Here is a 17,796-nt window from a genome sequence, read left to right on the forward strand (position 1 = left end):
CACAGGCCCTGAAAGTGACATGTCTGTTTCTCTGGGAAGTCATAGGTCGACCGCTGTCCTCACACACGCACCGAGCACTCTGTGGGTATTGCCATCACATCTCTGCACCCATGGGCTGCTGAGCAAACCCTCCAAACTGCTGAGGTGAGACACAGCCTCACTGTGGAGGTGGGAGGGTGATACTAAAAAGAGCTCAGTGTGGCAAGAGACAGATGGAGAGACACAGACAGACAGACAGACAGACAGACAGACAGACAGAGAAGCTTTCTCCATCATTTGAACATATCTCTAGAACTTACTTAAGCACCAAAGAGAAAACGAATTACCCTAAACTCCTACTCAGAACCCCTCCATTCCTGCTTAGCACACTTTGCCCCTGCCTTACCTATCACAGCTTACTGTCTTGCTTCTCATTCTCCGGCTTTATCTCCCTGGTGACCAGCTTCATACACTGTCCCAACCCTACTGTGGGGACACACACTCTGGTTCTTTTTTTTTTTTTTTCCGGAGCTGGGAACCGAACCCAGGGCCTCGCGCTTGCTAGGCAAGCACTCTACCACTGAGCCAAATCCCCAACTCCTAGGCACTCTGGTTCTTGAATCAAACTATTCCCAGCCTCTCAGGTCCAATTCTCAGTCTCAGAAAAGTCCAGAAGACCAAGCAAAAATTGACCTCTACCAGACAAATTTTTTGTAACCAGAATTTTCTTTTCGGTATTGGGAAAAGCTTTTCGTAATTAAGGCAGCCTTTCCCCCATTCTGTGCTACTCTTTATAACAGACAAATTAAAATTGTGTATATCTAATGTATATAACATGGTGCTTTGATATGGGATGCCTTGTGGAATGGATAAATCAAACTAATTAACATGCACATTACCACAACCTCTTAGCATTTTTGGACAGTGAGAAGAGTTGTAATCTGTTCTCAGCCATTTTCAAACACACAATATGTTTTTAACTCCCGTTAGCCTGTTGTACAATTATCAGTTGCTTCCATACATTATGCTTTGCATAAGATTGCCATTCCCACTATCATGGTACCTAAATATAAAGTGAATGAAGGGATGGCTACAGCGAATGGCTGAACTCCAGTCCAGCAGGGCTACAGAGTGAGACCTTGTCTCAAACAAGTAGTCTCAAGTAAATGACTAGAAAAGCAAACTAAAACTAGACACCACCATGAAAGAGTCTAAAATATGGTGACAGACCTGGATCTTAGGGGCCAGTCGTCAGCCCCTGTGGTTCAGTATCAAATACTGGGAAAGCTGAAGGCTCAGAATAAAACTTGAGGGGAAACCCCACTACAAAGGTAGGGATTTTGTGTTGTCCAGGAAGTCATGAGGGCCTTTTGACACAAAGGTCACCCTGCTGCTCACCAGGCCTGGAGTCACGGGATAGGCTAAGTGCCACATGAGAAGTCTTTGACATCTGGAAACAAAATTGAGGAACAGAGCAGAGGGGGCTGTGACACTGATAGAAGCATAGACCGAGAACAGCAAGGAAACCCGAACTGGGAGAGAAGGTCACTATCCAGTGGCCATCACTCCTCACACGCAGCTTAGGGTGTCTCAGAGTGACCAGCCAGACAGCCATTCCTAAAAACATCTTCCAAATAAAACTAGGACTGCCCATGGCCTTGGACCAAATGCATCTCGAAACTCCTAGAAGTGATATCAGAAAGTAGATAGGCACATCTACAGGGACTATGCAAAGTAATCATTTGTATAAATAAGTTATCCATTCAGACTATTCAAAACATTTGCACCTGCATGCTGGTAGGAGGCAGGAAAAAAGCCTCTGGAATTATTTCTGAATAATTTCATATTTGGGGAAATCCAGATGAAATCTCCCTGCTGATGTTGGGGCTCGTCTGATTTTTCTTCTCTCTTCTGTACCCACCCCAACACTTAATAATCACATGTTACTTCATGGTTTGAAATTAGTCAGTCTCCTGCTCTGCAAAGAATATAGGCCAAACAGTCCTATTCTGACAGCTAACTTCTTTCATGACATTGACCCAGGGAGGTTTGATACAAGTCGTGATTTGGAGGCTAATAGCTCTGAAATTCTGAAAACCATATATATAGTGATATATGAGTATGTGCATATGTGTGTGTGTGTGTGTGTGTGTGTGTGTGTGTGTGTGTGTGTGTGTAGATGGATGTACAGTAGAACTGAAATAAGGAAGTTGGCTTAAAACAGAACCAAATCTGCATAGTCAGTGCATGTGAAAACTTCTGTTGGGAGGACAACCCCAACAAGAGGGACCAGCCATGAGCTGTACAAAACCCTTACAGTGGAAACCATGAAGGCCCTGAGCTCTGGTATTCTGAAAAGAATAGCCTGAGATAGGCAGGAGAAGTGACTCCCTCAGGAACGTGTTTGCCCACAAGCATGAGTACCTTGGTTCAGAGCCCTACTTAAGAATCAGGCATGGCCAGAATACACCAAATACATAGGCAAATGCCAGCAGCAAACCACTGAACTGAGAACGGGACCCCCGTTGAAGGAATCAGAGAAAGGACTGGAAGAGCTTGAAGGGGCTCGAGACCCCATATGTACAACAATGCCAAGCAACCAGAGCTTCCAGGGACTAAGCCACTACCTAAAGACTATACATGGACTGACCCTGGACTCTGACCTCATAGGTAGCAATGCATATCCTAGTAAGAGCACCAGTGGAAGGGGAAGCCCTGGGTCCTGCTAAGACTGAACCCCCAGTGAACTAGATTGTTGGGGGGAGGGCAGTAATGGGGGGAGGGTGGGGAGGGGAACACCCATATAGAAGGGGAGAGGGAGGGGTTAGGGGGATGTTGGCCTGGAAACCGGGAAGGGGAATAACAATCGAAATGTAAATAAGAAATACTCAAGTTAATAAAGATTAAAAAAAAAATCAGGCATGGTGCTATGTGCCTATAACACTACTCCTGGGGACGGGGAGACCGGAAGATCCAGGAGGCTCACTGCCCAGCCGGTCTAGCTAGTTGTTGATATGCAGGTTCAGTGAGAGATTCTGTCAGAATCGTAAGGTGTAGAATCATAGAAGAAGACACTTGAAACTGACCTCTAACCTCCATGTGCACATTTACATGGACACACACATGGTTTAAAATTAATAAGAAGAAGAATGCTATAAGAGGTGAAGAGGAAGGAGACACTTCAACAAGAACAGGATATAGATAGGCAAGCCTCATTCACTGTGGATTCCTTTCCATCAGCACTGAAAACCAGTGTTGATGGACTTTTCCTACCAACACCAAAAAATTTCAAAGCCTTCTTTATGGCCCTCAGCTTCATTGGCCTATAGCTCCTCAGAAGTTTCTAGAGCCACCAGGGCAGAAAACCTCAGGGAATCCAATCTTAGGTCTCAAAGTTGTGTGGTCATAGTGAGGGAGTGGTGCCCCTGGCAAATACCTTACTTTTGCTAATCTTTTTTTTTCTCCCAGCTTAGCAGGTCAACTTAACTTAAGGACTGAAGTCCAAGCTAGAAAACATATGCTGCCTTCTAGGAGGATGAAACTCTGTGAACTTGAGCCTTGGCTGGGAGTAGCATTCTTTCTCAAGTAAGATGAGCCTAGAAAGCCACAAAAGTCATACCAGGGAAGGTGTAACTGCCAGACATCCAGAGTTCTGCAGGTCACTATGGAGTCTACAGCTCTCTCAAAGGAGAGCTATACCTTCCATTCACCATATTTCCATTCTTCCTTAGTGCTTCCACCATGCACGGGGAACAGGGCAGAATGTCTGGAAAACCTGGTGACCCAGAGAGAGGGGATTGGGGGTTTATACTTGATGGATTACAAAGTCAACTTGGTAAACGTCTTACCATCTTAGTCACCATCGTACCTGAGTCTGTCTCTCTCTCTCTCTCTCTCTCTCTCTCTCTCTCTCTCTCTCTCTCTCTCTCTCTCTCCCCCTCCCTCCCTCCCTCCCTCCCTCCCTCCCTCCTCCTCTCCCTTCCCCTCTCCCTGGCACACACAAACACATGCACACACACAGCACATATGCCTTATTCTGTGACCTTCTCATTCTCTTTGTCAAAATCATTGCCAGTTCTCTCTCCCAGGCTCATACTCCTTAGAGGGAAACACATGCATCTCAGGTGATGTGCAAGGTGATTTCAAGTGCAGATCATCATCTTTAAGCTACGTGATTTTGATGTAAAAAAAAATATTTATAAGTAACAGTGAGTCAACTGAAAGTTCTGTAACCTCAGTAAGAAGGAAACGGTGGAAACAGTAGCAAAGAAACAGAAGGGGTTGAAATGTGGGGGAACTGGCTTAAAGATGGGCACTCCACATTGTTAGCACCATGGCAAATAGTAAATTCTCCATACTGCATCCTGTCAAGGGAGAGACTTACTCCTGCACTGCATAGTTTCCACTTAAATTCCTAGTTTGAAGTCTTTAAGCCTCCCACTTCAGAGGGTACATCCCAATATCAGGTATGTGTCTTCTATATAAGCACCCTACACCTCCCTGCTCCCTTTTGTCCCACTGTGACCCAGACAGGACAAAGATGGGAAAAAAGCCACTTCCCATCTTCCCATCTATCCCTCCCCAATGCCATCTTCCCATTCATCCCTCCCCAACTGCCTTCATTCAGTATTTGAATTTCCTAGGATCTTTAGTCCTTGGAAGCATATGATATTCAACATTCAACAAATGCGTCTAGGCCTTCTGCCTCATGCCTGTGGTGTACTAGGCAGTGATGCCTCGGTTACAGGTAGGCAGGAGGAACCAAGGGTCTACTGTGGCAGATGCGGACTGTAATGAAGTAAACTGATTTTGATTTTGTCCCAAGGGGCAACTTCAGACTACTGCTTTTCCCTGCCACCTACAAATCCAGCCAGAGTCATCTTTGTGGTCCTATCTCAGAGAGGCCTAACATCATTACTCCACTCAAGTAGCCCGGTATTCTAACCTACTTGTTGAATCAAATCAATGACAGCAACTCCAGGGTTGAGATTAATCATTAATGTTGGCTAAAGATCCCCTCTGCTCATTTCTCTCTCTCTCTCTCTCTCTCTCTCTCTCTCTCTCTCTCTCTCTCTCTCTCTCTCTCTCTCTCTCTCTCCCTCTACCCCACAACCCCATACCACCCACCAAGACAAGGTTTCTCTGTGTAGCCCTGGCTGTTCTAGTACTCACTTTATAGACCAAACTGGCATAGAACTCACAGAGATTTGCCTGCCTCTGCCTCTGCCTCTGCCTCTGCCTCTGCCTCTGCCTCTGCCTCTGCCTCTGCCTCTGCCTCTGCCTCTGCCTCTGCCTCTGCCTCTGCCTCTGCCTCTGCCTCTGCCTCTGCCTCTGCCTCTGCCTCTGCCTCTGCCTCTGCCTCTGCCTCTGCCTGCTTCCTGAGTTGCTCATCTTTTAGAATCTGTTTCTGCTTTACATCTGTTAGATCCTCCACACTGTCCCTTTGATATATAATATAGACGCTGTTGGGTTTGGTGACTTTCTGAGGTTCATACAGTTCTTAAGCAGCTTGAGGTCAAGTTCAGGGTCCCCCTTACTGCTGCTTTTAGCACATCGAGATCTCTCTTCAAGCTGCAGACTAAGACTCCTACAGGAGGTAGCTTCAATCCCTATGAGGACCCAAGCCCATGGAGCACCCTATGGCCATGTGGTGACTACAGGAAATAGGAAGTCACCGAGAACCTCAGGACAGGAGGCCAGAATCGATGAAAAAAATGCAAGATTGAACTTCAACCTGCACTCCATCATGCCCCTCTTTTCTTGCCTACTCATACCCCCCTCCAGAACCCCTGCCAACTCAGCAGGAAGGCTACATTAGCATAGCCAATTCATTCTAGATGCTGCCCCTTTTTAACACTGCATGTCCCATAGAACCCCACATTCCCAGTCAAACTAGCAAAACTGGCCAGCCTGGGAGCATGTCACGCTGACATTTTTCAGCCTGATCATCTCTCATAGCCCTGCATCCTGAGACTACAGGACATCTCTCTGTATTCTCATCTGAAAATAGACTCGATAACATTCTTACTCCCGACACTGCTGCAGGGAACAAAGAGGAAGCATGTTAGGGGACTCATGCACCCTGAATGCCAACTCGATTAAAACTGTGGGTGACACACTGAGAGCCATGTGGGAAGGAAGAGCTGCGATGAATCAAAGAACCCATTTGCTAGTTAATACTGGCTGAGCAACTATCTCTTTGAGTGGCCAACATGTGGCAGGAAAGGAGTCATGCTTGCAGCATGCTGGGCACCAAACCCTCGCTTTACCCAGCTGTATTATTCTGATCAAGTACTTACTACACACCAATCTAGTAGCGTGCAGTTTATTACCTAATCCTCAAAAAGGCTCTAGAAAGTACCACCATAATCCCACATTTTCAGAGTGAGAATACTGAAGCTACAAGAAATTAGGTGACTTTCCCAAGGTCACGTTGCTGGGAAGGTCTGATGAGAACCAGCTGAGGCTGACCTTAGGACCTTTCTCCTTAACCACCTTCTAATCACAAACAGGGAACTCTTCCCTGGCTTCAGTGGGCGCAGACAGCTGCTCTGCCCTCCAAACAGAAGCTCATTGGCATTTGCCTCCACACTGGGCATCCTGATTAGTCTTAGAAGGCCTGAGAATTAGCAAGCAAGCCGTTGCTTGCTGAGAGATGGCTTGCCCGAAGCCCTGCTGGCTTTCCCAGAACCCTGGGCTAATATTTACATAATCTTATTACGTGGTTTTCCAGCTTCATCGTGAGGAGAAAACCCAGAACCCACTTGGGTGAATATTGCCACTGTACCATGGACTGCTTGTTTGTCAGCCCACAGCAAACACACAGACTAATTACAGAGGAAGAGGCTCCTACCTTGGAAACAGATTGGTTTGTATCTGACTCCAGTATTTACTACTTATATCAGTTTGGACAATTTGAGACTCAATTTAACCATCTTTAAAATGAATATAAATTGGCCCCATCATCATTACTGTCAACAGTATCCCTGGTGCCACTTAAATGTGCAAAATCACTTTAATGCTTTATGCACTGGTTACATTTTTGAGTGAGTAAGTGTGTGTGTGTGTGTGTGTGTGTGTGTGTGTGTGTGTGTGTGTGTGTGCAGGCATACATATACACATATACATGGCACATATGTAGAAGTCAGAGGACAACCCTGGTGTCCATCCCATCTACTTGAGGCAGTGTTTCTTTCTGGCCTGGGATGCTACCAGCACCAGCAGGGAGAATTAGCCCATGAGCTTTCCAGAGTCCTTCTCCACTTCCCCCTCCTACCTCCTCTAACAACCCTTCACTCTCTCCTCCCCCACTTCCCCTTCCCACCTCCCAGCACTGAAATTAAAACATGAGCCATCATACTCAGATGTATACAATGGGTTCTAGGGATTCAGACTCAGGTTCTCACACTTCCAAGGCAAGTATCTTACTGACTGAGCTATACCCAGCCTACAGTGGCTACCTTTTTTCTTACTTTACACCTAAGAAAACCCAGACTCAGAGAAGTGGCAGACTAGTCCAAGGCTATATGTGGTAGAGCAGGGTCTAGAACACAGACCTTCTAACCTGAAAGCCTTGCTCATCCTTGGTGTGTCTCCCTCAGAAACAAAGCTCTCAGTAAGGCTGACCACATTGGCAAGCCCAGCTCCCATCCTCTACTGCATAGTCCTCAAGACCCTGCTTTTCAAGAGCTTTGGTAGAAGAAAAGGGGCTGTCCTCAGGAGCACCCTCCCCAAGACAGCATCTCTCCTCCCTGACCCACACTGCCCTTCCAGGTGATGGCAAGTGACTCACCAGTCTAGATGTGCACACTGGAGCTTGAGAATGACTCAGGAGCACAGGGGGACTGAGGAAGGAGTATCTAACTGCAGAACAAAGCCAGGCAGCCACTTGTGGCCAAGATAATTACAAGCTGGAGCTACGACAAGAAGAAGGCCAAGGGCTGTTTAGTTTACAACATCATAAATCACAGCTCAAAGACTTCCAGGAGGTCCAGAGATTCCACCAGGTTCTGTGGACCCAAGTAAAGTTTGAAAAACAAATAACCAAAACCAAACATCCTTCAGGGTCTCCAGGTGATTCCTCCAGAGTCACACCTGCTAGGTCCATGTCACTGGCCCTTGCTTGCCCAGTATTCTCCAAAATGCTGGGGAGAATGTAAGGTTAGAGGGTGGTGGACTTGTCAAATATGTACAAATCTACATTGCCAGTTCAGCAATAGAAGTCTTGATTTGTCCCACTGTCTTGAGACTGGTTGAATATGATTCATTTTTGCTTCCATTCTCAAGAATCCGGCCATTATGCCATTGACCTCTCACTGTAGATCACACCCCCGATGCTCTAGGCAGCATTTTGGTCTACTGTAAGACAGGTCTCTTTGTATTCCAGATTGGTCATTTATGACAATGAGATAATAGCCAAGTGATCCAGTTGTCTACCTTCTTTTTCTGAAACTCTTGGCCATCAGTCCTACACAATTTCCATTGATATCTAGCTTCCCAGAGTAGAACAAACTTGACCCTGACCTTGTTTCTAGGAGATAGATGGTAGATAGACATAGATAGATGATAGATTTAGAGTTATTATTTATACAATTAAATAATATTTGTATATAATAATGTGTATGTGTGTGCATGATTGCATGTATGTGCTTGTGTGTGCAGATGCTTATGGAGTCCAAAAGAGGGTGTGTCAGATCCCCTGGAGATGGAGTTATAGGTAGTCGTGGGTACCCTGATGTGTGTCGGATCCAAACTCTAGTCTTCTGTAAGATCTTTAGGCACTCTGAGCCATCTCTCCAGCCCTATAAAACTTTAAATATTTATTTTATTTTAAATTATGTGTTGATCTGTATGGCATGATGCATATGTGAATACAGATGAGTCCAGGAGAGGGAATCTGATCCCTATGAGCTAGAGTTACAGATGAATGTAAGCTACTTTATGTGGGAGATGGGAAAGAAACTCAGTTCCTCTGCAAGCACAGGATGTGCTTCTAACTGCTGGGCCATCTCTCCAGTCCACTTTGAGAATTTGTTTAAATGAAGCCAGTGGGACTGGGAACCAACTTACAACTAGGTCCCTAGTTCTTACCCAGAGAAGGGGTGACAGCTGCTTGTCAATCACGGTGATATAGAACTGCTCCAGTTAGGGGGTGTTCTGTTTTGTCAACAAGGACAGGGTCATCTGAGAAGAGGGAACTTCAATTGAGAAAGACCTCCATCAAATTGACCCATAGACAAGTATATGAGGTATTTTCTTGATTAATGATTAATGTGAGAGGGCTTTTGCCCCTAGGCAAGTGGTCCTGGGCTGCAGGAGAAAGCAGGCTGAGCAAGCCCGGAAGAACAAGCCAGTAAGTACACTCCTCCGTGACCTCTGCATCAGCTCCTGCCTCCGGGTCCTTGCCTCGAGTTCCTACCCTTATTCCCCTCCATGGTAGACTGTAAGCAAATAAGGTAAAATAAAGCCTCTCCTCCCAAGTTGCTTTTGATCAGTGTTTTAATATAAACTCTAACCAAATCAACTATTTCCCAACAGCTCTTAAAGGTTTCAGAGGCGGCAGAGTTCCTCTCCTCCTCTCTCCCCTCCAAGAGTACACTCTCTCACTAGCGCACAGCCCTGGCCCTGAGCTCTTTCCATGGAAGTGCTATTTGGTTACCAGATACTTTGCATCTAGTAACACCAAAGGCCTGTGACGCCTGGTCATGTGATCAGGACATGAGCCAGCCGCAGCTTGGCAGTGACAGAGACACACTCTTTTAAGCTAATTCCCAGACTTCCTCATGTTCTCTAAGCACCACCCTTCCAAATACAAACTTTCTCTAATAACAAAATCATAAAGGACACAAAACTGTGTGCTTAAAGTCCAGTGTCCCCATTGCTTCTACACTGCAGGTTAGGAATTGTGGAGAGTCTGTTTAATCCTCAAAGCAAGTCTGCTCTATCTCTCAGGGCTTGGCTCCCCCCATTGTATTGGGAAACCGTTCTTCAAATGGTCTAACCTCCTGATGTCCTGAAGAACTAGATGCACAGGACAGAGAGCACTGAGATAGGGTTAGCTAGTGTCCACTCAAGGAAGGAATTGTTGAAATCCCCAACAAAACCAGTATCATACACGATCAGTTCAGACACGGGCAGATATCATTGTACAACCTTCATGGGAAAAAATGGTAGTATCTGCCACAATTTCAGAAACTCATATCCCTTGACTCAGCAACTCCAGTTCTTAGAATGTCTCCTTCAGGTATAGGTACAAAAGGCCACACAAATATGTGACAAAAAACAATGAAAGTAAGTTTGGTCTTCTTCAATAGCTGAGTGCGTAAATAAACCACAAACCATTTACAAGCAGTGAAGCGATACTGAAAAGGTAGACCTGGGACTGGGAATGGAGATCACTGATAGGGTGCTTGCCTACCCTGTGTGACATGTCCTGAGTGCCATCTTCCTACGGAAGAAGGAAAGGGGGGAGCAGTGGTAATGGAGGAAGAGGAGGTGGGGGCTGGTTCTAATTGCCAAGACAATAAAAAACAGTTCATAGAACCTGGAAAAAAGTGCTAAAAAAGGCTAGTGGTTACATTTAAAATATATAAGTGTATATGTGTATATGTATGTTTGTGTATATATATCATATATACATACATAGATAGGCATACATATACATTGTGTACATATCATATATACATAGATAGATAGATAGATAGATAGATAGATAGATAGATAGATAGATAGATAGATAGATAGATAGACAGATATTTACACACACATGGGCATGTTTGGAAGAGTATACACAAGCTAGTTATTGTTCCTAGGGAGTAGGAATGGGAAGGCTACATTCTTCATCTTAATTTTGACACAAATGAAAATTTGTTTATATAGAGAGAACCAAAATATCCCAATACAAGAGATCTGTCCACTCCCATCCTAGCCATCTCTCTAGTCAAACCCTCCAGGAAAGCAACATGGAATCTCAAATGAATATGTATTCAGAGCTCTGCAGTTTATGGAACAATTTCACAAAGGAAACCTCACTCAAGTCCTACTACCCCATGGAGATTGTGATGATTATCCCCATGATAGCATTGCCATGCCAGAGATAAGGAAACAGAACATGAGAGGGGGAAAGGTTTTTGGCTTCATGGTCATGGTGGGTAGCTGGTAGAGACAGATCCGGAAGCCCAGGCCTTCCATTTCTGTCACCAAGCACCTTTTCCGGCCCCTCTCTGCTAATAACTACACTATTTCTTCTCTGATCAAAATCAGCACTTCTCTGGGATATGTGGAAGCCAGAATACCAAAGAGTAACTGAGAAAGCTGAGACAAAGGGAAGAGAGGGACACGGTAGAGAAGGGAGGAAAGAAAGGGTTGAGAAAACACAGAGACGAGACTTGGCATCCTAACTTCTAATTAAATGTGGAAGCCATCAGCAAACCAGAAAAGCAAGACCCCAACATATGCCTCCTTCCTTCTGTTGACTTGGCACTGATTATTTACTGTCATCCTGTTCTAATCTCTATGTGAGCTGAGCCTAAACTCCAATATGGTGGTAGCAATGCCACTCTTGTCTTGGTAAGTCATATGAATGCCTGCCTAGAGAACCCCTCAAGGAGATGTACTCAGAGCACCAGGTAGGAATACAGGAAGCTCAGCTTTGTTCTTAGAATGTGAATCTTCTTGTTTAACACCCACCAGTGGCTTCTTTGCCTCTTGGAATGAAAACTAGTTTCTAATACTAGTACTGGTATAATCCAGAGGACCTTTGGCATCTAGCCACATCTCTAGTCCTCAAAGTATTGCTCACCTTGCAAAGTGCCTCCTTTTAGTTCCTGGATACTAATTGTTTGCCCTATAATACTCTCATAACACAGATTACCTCTGCGATGAAATTCCTGTGGGATTTTCCCCACATTCCAAGCAAGCAAGGCTGCAGAAGACCTTGGCTGTGTGTCTTCCAATCACACCGAGACAGTATCAGACCTCACAGGTTAAGTGCCTAGTTCCACAAACTTCTGTGGATTATAAGCTCCAGGATAACTGTTTCAGACAGGAGTACATTGGGGTCCCCAAATACCTGCTGCTTGAGTTGTAATTAATTTTCTGGAGCAATGTGCATACCTCAAGGAGACACTTACGTTTACTAGTTTACTATAGTAGATATTTAAATGATGCTGGTTGACAGCTAGATGAAGGGCTGCCTAGGGCAAGGTCTAGAAGGGTCTTCAGCGTGCAGGCTTCTATTCCCATGGAACTTGGGTACACCATCTTCAGCATATGGATGCCTTCTTGTTCATCTTCCTGGAAACCAGAGCTCAGATCTCGTTGGTTCTTTTCTGGAAGCATCATTAGCTCAGCATGACTGATTAAATCAATTTCCAGCCCCTGTCTCATCCTCAGAGGTGCAGATCAGGACTGAAGTACAGCTCTCTAACCATGTAGCTAGTTTTTCTTTTCTTTCTTATATACTACACTTGAATGATTGTTTGTTTGCTTGCTTGTATGGGGGGGTTGTGTGTACATGCCTCTGTGTGTGTGTGTGTGTGTGTGTGTGTGTGTGTGTGTGTGTGTGTGTGTGTGTGTGTGTGTGTAGATCAGAGGACAACTTGTAGGAGTCAGTTCTCTCCTTCCATCAGTTGGGTCCCAGGGATCCAACTCAGATCACCAGGCTTAGCAGCAATCACATTTATTCACGGAGTCATCTCACCAACCCCTGTATTTTTCCATTGTCAATGTTGTACTCTAAAGAGACCTAGTGGTGTCCATCCATTAGTCAATTCATTATTATAAATACCATTTCAGACACAACACTTTGGAGATTCTGGGACACATAAGACTTAAATGCCAACAAACTGGTTGAAACCTAAATCAATATCTCAAAATATCACACTCCCCTATGCTATTCTCCCCTAATCTATTATAGTACACTCTGCGTATGCCCAGAATATGTTCACTAATCTTCATTACTCATTCTTCTGGCTACTCATTCTTTAGATCACAGCTTCCTCTGGGAAACTTTCCTGATTAACTATTCACCACAAATCAGTACATACACACAGGCACGCGCACACGCACACGCGCGCACACACGCACACACACACACACACACACGAGAGAGAGAGAGAGAGAGAGAGAGAGAGAGAGAGAGAGAGAGGCTTGCTGCATTCTCCTTGATTTTTCCTCTCTGTGGCTGTCTTGGGACGAACTGGCAGAATGGCTGGTGCATCCTAAGAATCTGTAAATATGGGCTTAATGAGGCATAGTGTGGATGCCACCTCCTCAGCAGATGACACATATCAGATTTCCGTAGTGACAGCCTTACCAGCTTGTTGCATGTCACATAAATCCTGCTACCTTCGTCTTCGTCTTCACGGTCAACACTTCACTGTCATATCCTAGAAAACCTTGAGCCTTGAATACAGGCATGTGTGTTATGGAAGGCAGTGACCATTGGGAGGTGAACTGGGTGATATTTTTGGCTAATTCTAACCACATACTCCTTAAGGGTAGAAATAGAACGCCCTCAGGTTTACAAGGTAGTAATAGAACCAAAGGGCTAAGGGAAAGATCAAAAGGTCATTGAATCCATGCCTCTGCCTCCAGGCAAAACTGGCCCAGTCACAGACAAGTGGGAGTTTCCTTGCATTATTAGTAAGAACAATATTATTAGTAATATTAGTAGCGGTATAATAATGGTTCTACTAAAAATAAATACAGGGAAGATGGCATCGACCTCATAGGTCACCCTTTCCAACACTCCGTAGGACGCAGGAGCTAGTCTCAATAGTATCAGTGAGCTTGTTCAGTGAGAGCTCTCCTCTTGAACAATAGGTCCTCTATTAGAAGACAAAGACAATGAGGACAGACAGTCTTTGAAGGAGCTCTACAACAGCAGCTGGGGACCAAACAATGTCACTGAGTCACAATCAGACATCTTCTCTAAGCAACTCTACTTTTCCCTGTGCAGAAGACTCTCTGTTTTCTAAATGTTTACCCACTCACAGTATCATTTGATCCCCACATCAACAGTCACATATTCATTCAAGAACTGAAAGAAGCCAAGACTGATAGAGGCTACAAGTAAGTGTCCCATCATTCTCAGACCTAAGTGAGTGATTGAGCTAGGATAAAGCAAACAAGATGTCTAGCGACCAGTTGAAAGCTGACTTATATTCAGCTTTCTTAGTGTGGAGAGAAAATAAGGGGTGGAAAATTTGAGTCATGCACCCCATGAACAATGTCTTCACTAGATATGAAGGAACCTAATACATAAGCCCTGACCCAAGGTCTGGGACAATAGCAAGTGAATAAACAGATCATCAAAAGGGAAACCACGACAGCCCTGCCCTCATGAAGCTGGTGATCTAATGCTGTAGTATTTAATAGTCAGCAGAAATGGCATGGCTTTAGATTACCTAGGGACCTGGAATTGCACAGTTAATCACAGAGAAAAGTGTACGTCCTCTGATTCTTTACACACTTCAAAGGAAGTCTCCATGTGCAGACAGACACCTCATGTTCATGGAAAGCACTAGAGTTCCAATGAGAGATTTAGCATAGGTGCTCTTTTATTGGTAGTGATATGATTGCTTTATATATGCATAAATATTCCTTTTCACTGAAATATAGTAACTACAAATATTTGTGGGGTGTGGGCTAATGCGTGATCCCTGAACACAGTGAGCAATGGTCACATCAGAGGAGCGAGCTTCTCCATCTCCTTTAACACTTATCGATTCTTTGCTTGGAGCCTTTTATTGTTTCTTCAAGCTCTTTATACAATGTAAAATAGAGTATCATGAACTATAATCACCGTGCTAAGCTATAGAACACCAGAACTCTTTCTTTTGTAAGTGACTCACTTTAAAGGAAGACCTAAGAGACTAATCAGGTATGTGGTAAATGTACCAAATAAATAAAAGGAGATTTGGGGAACTTGAACAGGGTGGTACCATCATACTGGAAGGTGCCAAGGACAATTCTACATCTATGTCTGAAGACCTAGACATACTAAAGTCACTTTTTCTTGGGCTTTTAAGAACCTGGGGTCTGGGGAGATGGCTTAGTGGGTAATATGCTTAGCCACAGAAGCATGAAAACTGGACTTCAGGTCCCCAGGATGCACACAAAATCAGGGCATGTTCATTTGTGCTATGATCTCAGTGTTAGAGAGGCAGAGACAGACAGATCCTTGGAGCTTGCTGGCCTAATCTAGCTCATTGATAACTTCTGGATAAGAGACCCTGTCTCAAAAAAATAAGGTGGGAAGAAATAGAGGAAGAAACGTAACATCATTTCTGCACATGTAGACATGTATCTACATACTCAGGAACATGTATACAAACACATGCATCATTCCTGGCCTCTGCACATGTAGGCATGTATCTACATACTTGGGAATATGCACACACACACACACACACACACACACACATTAATTAATTAAGAACCAGAATGAGACAGCCCAAAGGCTCGCTACCTAATGTTTTAATTATCAATAATCCTCAGCACTCTACCCAACCCCCAATCACCATTGAGCTCAATCCTCTAGAAGAGAAGCTCCAGAGCTAAGCCTTGAAGTCTGACCTCAGACTACAAACTCACGTCCTTCTCTCAATCACAAGGAGCAAAAGTCACCTGCAAGAAGCTCTCTCAAATTTAATGACCCTGCATTCCCAGAAGCCAGCAACCTGTTCTTCATGAAGAAAAAAAAAAGAACCAAAGAGGCTATTCCATGGAGCCCAGCTGCTCATGGCAATGAAGTCCATCGAGGTTCTGAAACACCTGAAAACCTCACCAAATACAGCTGCCTTGCTGCTGCAGACTACCCGAGACAGCCACCTTAAGGTAAGAAAGCTGCATTCTGTCCTACTTTGGGGAACATGATGTCTTGCTTACTGGAATGGGGAAGCCAATGATCTTGGTTGGAGACACCGTGTCAACAGGCTTACTGTTTGCACCAAGTTACAAGCCACAGCTGTAAGGTCTAGTGGGTGTCTCTATGCCCTTGGAAACTGAATGAACCCATGCTCACCATCAGGAGGAAATGGTTGAGTGGCCTCTGGCAAGTTGCTTCCCTACTCTGTGGATCAGTTACCCCAGCTATAAAATGGAATAATAATAGTATCTACCCATCATCAGGATGTTTGAAGGATTCATCAAACATGTATAGTACGGGGACTGACTTGGCATAAGCAAAGGAAACACTGGCTGTGATTAAGGAGGGATTGGGGTACACTTTGGTAACTAAGGATGGCTCGAAGAAGTTTGCAGATGAGAGAAAAGAGGTGAGAGACTAGAGGGAGGGGAAGAACACCATCTTTGATCTCTAGATTATATTTACCTTCTTCCCTTCAACACATGAGGTTCCCACACCAGAGAGCTCAGGATCATTTCTCACTCTCCCACTCTCTGACATCTACCCACCCTGGAGATTCTGCCAATTTGCTGAGTGACCATGGAATGCAGTAGTTGCTCACCAAATAAAATAAGCTAGGGAGATCTGGGAGGACGTTTGATAGAGACAGTCCAGGCCACCATCATGATAAAGGGGTGTCAGGAGACCCTACATTTCTCTGACAGAGGGGGCTCTTGCTGTCCACTCTAGCACATTGATTTTCTTCATCTGGGGTCAGAGGCTGTCTCCTTGTGGAGGTTGACTGGTTTTTGGCTTCCTTTTTCAGCAGATCATTGCTGGATGCCAACTGGATGCCTGTCCTATGTTTATGAAATGTGTTGTGTGCTGGATACATGCTGCCTTACCCGGTTGGTTCCACAGATGAGAACCCAGCATTAGGAATAGCTTATGACTCAGCCACTGAGTGACATGGCCAAGGTTCAGATCCAAGTGTCCTGCCTCTGACTACCTGGCCCCAATCCCCATATTTCCTCATAAAATGCAGAGTCAAAAGTTCCCATAAGGAGGTCCATCCCTTGGCCTACACCTGTCATCTGCCCCAATGTCTATAGCTGGTCATTGTTTAACTAGTTGATAGAATACAATAGTTTAGGAACCCACCAGAAATACAGTTGGGTTGTGCAAGAAGGATGGTGCTCCTCAAATTTTAAAGTGTACACCGGTCATCTGGAAATCTTGTTAAAAGATGCAGATTGAAGGAAGTTTGGGGGCAGAGCTGGGGATTCTGCTTTGGATCAAGCTTTTACGTTGCACACATGATGCTGGTCCTAAAGCATTGCTGGAATAGTACAAAGCTCTCTGGGGGATCCGTGTGTATGAAGTCAATAACCAACACTTCTGCTTTCCTGCCACATCGGCTGGAGCCTATTGCTTAAATTCGCTGCACGAGGTTACCAGCTAATTTGAATAAGTTCCCACCCATTAAGTACTTTGTCCAGTCTCATTTACCACATTATGGGCACTCAAAAACACTTCCACCCTTCCAACAAACCTTGAGACCAAAATAGCTCTGACCATGGCCAGCATAACACAGGGCACTTTGCAGCAGCTGCTGTGGAAGGAGCAGAGGAAGGCAGCTTCAGGACATGACAGCTTCCTTTGCCTCCCATCATGTGAGCCTCCAGCTGGCAGCCATTTGGGTACTCTTCTTCCACTTGTAAAAGCTTTGGGGGTGGAGGGTGGGCAGGTTTTAGCTACAATATTCTGAAAAGACAGGCAGCAATAAAAAATTGATGAAGTATTTGTACTGGGCCCTGTGATAGCATCAAAAAGGAGGTGGAGACGCCTAGCAGTGAGTTCCCAGAGACATAAATTAAAAGCTCCTCGAGGGTACGAGATTGGTAAGATGTTGTGGAAAACCCAGGCAGGGCAGGCGCTGTGTTAGGATCCAGACACCTCAGGTCGGC

Source organism: Rattus norvegicus, chromosome 3 (genome assembly GCF_021556685.1).
Source record: "Rattus norvegicus strain SHRSP/BbbUtx chromosome 3, alternate assembly SHRSP_T2T, whole genome shotgun sequence".
In the NCBI taxonomy this organism is placed as follows: Eukaryota; Metazoa; Chordata; class Mammalia; order Rodentia; family Muridae; genus Rattus; species Rattus norvegicus.